Here is a 7560-nt window from a genome sequence, read left to right on the forward strand (position 1 = left end):
TAAGTGTGTGTGGAACTGCATTAGTTTTGTGGATTAAACAATATAATTAAACTAAGACCAAAAAAAAAAACAAGGCTGGTTTAAACTGGTTTTCCCTTGTGAAGATGGATTTTAATCTGTGTTTTACTATCTGGGTACTATGGTATTTTTGTTGGTTGTATCTATATTATACCTTTATTTAACCAGGAGGTCCCATTGAGATTCAGAATCTCTTTTACAAGAGAGACCTGGCCAAGGTAGCAGCCAAATCACAACAAATGCATACATAACAAACACTAAAGTACATTTTAACAATAAAAGAAGTACAAAATATAAAAAATAAAAATATAAAACACAATGAGACTCTTAAGAAAAACAAGAACATGTCTCCATCACAACACTCTTTATAGTAGTTTTAAATTCATTTAAGGACATAAGGGTTTCTAACTTTAGCTCTTTTTGTAGATTATTCCACCCCCAAGATGCTAAATAAGAAAAGGCAGTTTTTCCCAATTCGGTTGTAACTCGTGGCACATTAAAAAGGAACCACTTTGAGGAGCGTAGCTGATAGGTACCAGAGCAAACAGAGAGGAGGTTACAGAGGTACAGTGGAAATTTGCCAAGTATAGCTTTATAAATAAAGATATACCAGTGCTGTTGTCTACGAATTTTAAGTGATGTCCAACCAACTAAATCATAAAGAATGCAGTGATGGGTAAGGGACTTTGTATTTGTTATGAATCGTAGTGATGCATGGTAAACTGAATGTACATGACGCAGGATGGAAAATGCAGCATGCATGTACAATATATCTCCATAATCAATTACAGGCAGAAAAGTAGCTTCCAGAAGTTTCTTCCTAGCACTAAAAGTAAAGTAAGATTTGTTTCTGTAATAGAAGCCAAGCTTGACTTTAAGTTTCTTAACTAAAGCAGTAATATGTTCATTGAAGGAAAGCTTATCATCTATCCATATCCCCAAGTACTTATATGAAGACACTCTTTCAATTGATTTCCCATCTAATGACAAAATGCCACAATTGTCGAGTAGCTGTGCTCGAGCTTTTGAGAAGACCATAAACTTTGTTTTCTGTGTATTTAAAACCAATTTTAGACTCAATAATGTGTATTGCAATGCCTGAAATGCAGTCTGAAGTTCCTGCACTGCTACTGAAATGGTGGAAGCCTGGGTGTAAACCACTGTATCATCAGCGTATAAATGTAATTTGGCTTGAACATCTCTATCCAAATCATTTATAAAAATTGAAAACAAAATGGGTCCTAAGATTGATCCTTGAGGGACACCTTTAGTTATCTCAAGAAAATCAGATTTATAACCCTCAGCATAAACACATTGAATACGATCTACCAAATAATTCTGGAACCATGCAACAGCCTTCTCACTTAAACCAATTGAACGTAGTTTGGTCAATAACAATCCATGATCAACCGAATCAAATGCCTTAGAAAGATCAACAAATAATGCAGCAGAATGTTGCTTCTTATCTAAGGCCCCAATAATATCATTTGTCACTAATGTAGCAGCAGTGATAGTGCTATGGCCACTTCTGAACCCTGACTGAAAATTATTTAAAATATTTTTGTCAGTCAAATACTGTTTTAACTGTACATTCACAAATGATTCCAAGATCTTTGACAAAACAGAAAGTTTTGATATTGGACGGTAATTATTCAATTCTGATGGGTCTCCACCTTTATGTAAAGGGAGAACATAGGCTGCCTTCCAACTTTTAGGAATGGAGTTAGAAAGAAGACTCAAATTAAAAATATGCGCTATGGGCTCAGCAATAATATCAGCTGCCACTTTTAACAGAAAGGGATCCAGATTATCTGTACCTGCTGACTTTTTGTGATCAATGTCTCTGAGGGCTTTATGAACTTCTGAAACTGAAATCGGTTTAAAATTAAACAATTCCCGATTTACATTTTCAGATGCTAACATGGCTGGACATGGGACAGATTTATTTACGGTTTGATTAAATATGAATCCAGCCTGAATAAAGTGTTTATTAAACTGATTGACTATGACTGCTTTATCTTTTATTTCATCTGAACCAATAAGAATCTGATCTGGGAGGTTTGAGGTCACACGTGCACCCGATAAAGATTTAATTGATTTCCAAAACTTTAAAGGATTGTTTAAGTTTTCTGTGGTTGACTTAAAAAAAAACTCAGATTTGGACTTTCTAATCATCAAAGTACACTTGTTTCTTACAGTTCTAAATGCAGTCCAATCAGCAGAAGAGTCAGAAAATCTGGCTTGTGCCCACATTTTATTTCTCAAACAGATTAGCTCTGATGGCTGTCTGAAAACCAATGATTGTCCTTACCACTGATCCTAAACTTTTTGATTGGTACATATTTATTTACAATGGAAATAAAATTTGAATGAAAAAAATCCCATGCCATTTCAGCATCCGAAAACAAAGACACCCTGCTGAGTTCACTATGATACAAATCATGCAGAAAAGCTTGTTGTTCAAAACTTTTGAAATGTCTTTTTAGGATCATGCGTGGTTTTACCTTAGGGATTTTTGTATTTCTTACACAAGCGACTGCACAATGGTCACTGACATCATTACAAAATACGGCAGTTGAGGTGTATTTATGAACTGAGTTTGTTACGATTAGATCTAGGAGAGTAGATTTTATTTCTGCTTTGGGATTTATTCTTGTCGGTTCATTAATAAGTTGCACTAAATTTAAGTCATTACATAAGTCTTTAAAACAATCAGAGTTCCCAGACAGCCAGTAATATGTAATATTTCGGATATAGATTGGAAAGCATCCTTTGAAGCAGATGGAGGTCTATAGCACCCAACTACTGTAATATCAGCGTCTTTTGAAATATTCACTTTCACTGTCAGAATTTCAAACTGTTTAGCTTTAGTTAGTGACAGGGTTACCGAGCTTAAAAACTTGGATTTCACATATATGGCAACCCCACCTCCTTTGCCAACCCGATCAGTTCTATAAACTTTAAAACCTTCAATAGAAATAAATTCATCAGATACAGATTTTTTAAGCCAGGTTTCAGAGATAATAATGATATCAGCATTGGTTGTATTAGCCCAGATCCTAATCATATCCATTTTAGGGACTAGGCTTCTAACGTTTAAATGTATAAACTAGAGATGTTCCGATACCCTTTTTCTCTTCCCGATACCGATTCCGATACCTGGGCTCAGGGTATCGGCCGATACCGAGTACTGATCCGATACCTGGGTGTATATCTGTATATACAGCTGTATATACTACTAGCCCTGAGTAAATTGCTAGAATTTTTTTATGGTGTGCTTCAGACAGATCCCTCAATAAAACATGAACAAATACATGGTGAACTACTGTATTTATTACAGTATTTTTATTATCTAACATGAATTTGACAGTATTATTTATTTTCTTATGCAAAAAAGAACTTCAAATGCAGCCAAAAATCTAACACCGCAAACTAAAAAAGGTATTTAAGTTTTACAATATAACTGTATAAAAAAACTGCAACAAATAAGTCTAGGAATATAAAAAAAGATCTATTAATCAGATAATCTCTAACAAGTAAAAAACAAGTAAAAAACAAGCAACCATCTAGGCATAATTATTATTATTATAGAGATGTATTATTATTACTGTAGGCTACAACAGTAGCTTTATATATTGTCAATTTACTCATGTAAACCAAACATTTATTTTAATGGGCTGCCATGAAGATCTTTGAGTGTCTGTGTTTATGATATGACAGTATTCTCAAATGAAACGGTAAATTCTCATGAAGTGACGGTTTATGCGTTCGTGTCCTCATGACACACAGCAGAGACTACAAAACAGCGAGCTCTCGCGCATCTGTGCCAGTCACCCACAGAGATGTAGATTTTGCGGGAGTAATATTTAAATAGTATTTTGCAGTTTAATATTCACAGACACTAGTATATATTCGGCTACTGTCTGGAGCCCTGCGTTTTGACTTACACGGAAGCGACTGAACGCAGCTGCCGGTACTGAATATACTTGAGAGTCTGTAACTACCGGTACTACAGAGACATACTGCTAACCACTGATCTATAATATAGTAGCGGCTTCACTGTCTTTTGGCAGTTTAGAATGTGATGAGTGATCCAGTCATATATAGATAAGGGCTGCTAACGCGTTTTCATTTCTTCTTCGCTGCTCTAAACAGGGGTTGCTTGTGGCAACACAGCACAACTTCCTGTGTTTTCAATGCATTTTGAGCAGCGAAGAAGAACCGTGCAGCGGTTAGGCAAAGCTTGCGGTCATAACTAGGTCTTTTTTAAGAAAATGGTATCGGATCGGTATATGGGTTCATGTACTCGCCGATGCCGATGCCAGAATTTGTTGTGGTATCGGAGATATTTCCGATACTAGTATCGGAATCGGAACAACTCTAGTATAAACCCAAGGCCATGTCTGCTTTTGAAATCTGAAGGAGTGGCTAAGGATTGCAAAGTATTAAGAAGACCAAGAACAGGACCAGGATTGGGCTGAACATTACCAGATAACATCAATAAAAGCATAATCAAACAACGTAGTTTTTGTTTAGCTGGGTAATATTTATCATTACCACTGTCCTCTATGAACTGAGAAAAAGAGTAATCTGAGACAGTAAAATGATCATTTAACAACAATAAGTTCTGGAGATACAGGGTGTTATTAATTTGTGAACAATTTTTTTGGTAACACAGGTTGATTTTCTGGCTGTACATCTCATAATAACTTGTAGATGAAATTGAGAAATGACCGTAATTTAACTGTATCAGTATACTACTCATTTTGGGCATATTAAATTCATCTAGTATAGGGCTGGACTGTAAAAGTATGAAGAGTATAAAAAAATGCATGATGTCAAGTTACCAGGTTTAGTTGAAGACAGCCTTAACAGGGGTGAACAGTAGCTTGGAGTCAAAAAGTCAGGGCTATAGGATGGAGGCTAGCAGGGAAGCTTCCAGGTGATAGCTCGCAAGCAAGGCTAATAGTAGCAGGCTAGGAGTAGGGTTATCAGCAACAAAGCTAGCAGCAGGGCATCCAGGTGGTGGCTAGCTAGTGGGGCCAGCAACAAGGCATCCGAAAGGTGGCTAGCAAGTGGAGCTAGTAGCAGAATCCTGGTGGTAGCTAGCAAGGGCAGCTAGCAGCAAGGCATCCAGGTGGTAGCTACCAGCAACAGGCTAACAACAGAGCATCCAGGTGATGGCTAGCAGACAAAGCCACCAGCAGCAGGCTATGAAGCAAGGCCACCAACAGCAGGCTAGCAGCAGAGCTACCAGTAGCAGGGTAGCAGCAGGGCATCCAAGAACCGGCTAGCAAGCAAGCAGGACTACTGACAGCAAGCTAGCAGCAGTAATTCCAGCAGCAAGGTAGCAATAGATCATGCAGGTGGTAACTAGCTGCAGGGCTAGTTGCAGCAGGCTAACAAGCAGGGCTACCTGTAGCAGGCTGCTAGCAGGGCATCCAGGTGGTGGCTAGCAAACAGGGCTACCAGGTGGTCAATGTCCAGGTTTTAAGTTCAAAATTCAGCCTTATCCGCTATTAAAATAATCCCAGTATGGAAGAGAATGTCCTGTTTCTCAAGAGTATACCCATTTGAGTTTAAAAGACATAAAAAAGACATAAAACATCACAAAAAAAACTAAAACCTTGAGATCTCAAACACTGAGGTCAACACATAGGTGTGGCTCGGCTGCCATCTTGGAAGTGCCAAGATAACAACTAAGGATAACAACTTGTTGAGATGCTGAGAAAAAAAAGGGATCTAAGAAGGCAGCAAAGAATGCAAAATGGCAAAGTAGTATTTCACAGACAAAACAATTTAACTTTTGTTTTGTGAATACTTTCCCTAATTTGACCAGCCTTTTAAAAATCAGTTGTAAATCTCTCATTATAAAATTTTACCAGATCATTTTGGATTTAGTTTTTAGAGTTATTTATTTATTTTTTATCAGAACTCAATAGGGTTAAATATGCTAATGTAAACCATGCAACAATGTAAATATAATATCTATAAATACGTTAAGAAATGCATGTTTTATTTCATCATTGTTCTGTATATTTAAGCCTAAATATTTACAGTATTTGAATGAATCCAAATCAGTGTTGTCTTGTGATTACATTTAATTTTTATGGGGGGGGGGGGGAGGGGGCTAAAACAACAGCAACGTTTAAACCTTTACATTCCCTTCATAGTCCCTCCAGTATGGTATCAGTGTTCAGCGCGTCCAAAAGTGCATTATCAGCTCTGTTGCAGGGCTCTGTGTACCTCAGGTCGGCAGGTCTCGTGGTCGTAAACGGTATGAGACCACAGCAGGTACAAGAGCTCCGATCCGAGCATTTCTCTTCAGACGTTATTGATTATATTTTTTCAAACTTGTTAAAAGGTTATCTTCGAACATTCCCAAAAGACACGGAAAGTTGACCTTATTGATTTGAAGCGGTCTGCGGACATACATAATGAGTTTGTCTGCAAATCTTGACAGCTTTGCCGTCGCTGGTCGAAAAGAGCTAATGTAAGCGACTGAGGTGAAGACACGACGGAAGTGCCGCATCTTAACCAGTTCTTCCCAACCTATCAATTGTTTGTGTCTTGTATGGTTAATTTGTTGTTTATTATAGTCCAAAATATATAAATGTGTGCATGATTAATTAGAACAGAACAATTGGTATTTATATAGCTTTCTTAAGAACTGTCTCATGTAAGAAATAGACCGGTTTCTTCTTTTATAAAAGGGGTTTGTTATCCAAACTCAGAAGCATAACAAACTCCACGTCCACTTAAGCCGTCACAAAGTCTGGTTTAAAGGGAAAGTTTACTCAAAAACTAGTTCTGTTATCATTTACACACCCTCATGTTGTTGATTTTATCCTGTGGAGCGCAGAAGGAGATGTGAATCAGAATGACAGGTTCAGGCAACATTCAGTTTCATTGTATGGAAGAGATGCATCGAGTATGAATAGTGACTTGAAGCTGAGGCGAGTAAATGATGACCAATCTAGAACTGTCCCTTTAATGCTTGGCCACCTTCTGACAGATGAACTGTAGTTAAAACAGGTCAAAACACTTTGTGTTTGCTTTCACTGTTGGCTCAGCAGATGGTTTCGAGGTTGCTAAGAAAGATTTGTTAGTTTTAAGGTGTGCCTACAAAAAATACTATAGGTTCGATTCTTTAAACTGGGGACACCTGTGTTATTATTTTATTTATTATTTATGCATTGTAATAGTATTTATTAACATTTTGAACAAGCTTTTATTGTTAGCCTAAATGTTCAGTTTACATTTTGTTTTAGTAGCCTACTTTTATGCGCTTTAAAAAAAAAAAAAATCTTTACATTGCAGTGTTTAAGGACGAGCAAACAGAAAACAGAAAAGGTGTATTTTGTATGTGTCAAAACGTCCACCGCAATGGATAAAATGGAAATTGTCAGGGTCTTATATCTCAGGGCCCTTGTTTCAGCTATAGACTGAAACATTTTTGACTTTTGCAATACACTGTATTATGTTGATTTCATAATTAAACTGCTACAGTATTAAAACAAAAATTTTAAATCTTAATTTTCT

This window comes from Carassius auratus, chromosome 27 (genome assembly GCF_003368295.1).
Source record: "Carassius auratus strain Wakin chromosome 27, ASM336829v1, whole genome shotgun sequence".
Taxonomy (NCBI): Eukaryota; Metazoa; Chordata; class Actinopteri; order Cypriniformes; family Cyprinidae; genus Carassius; species Carassius auratus.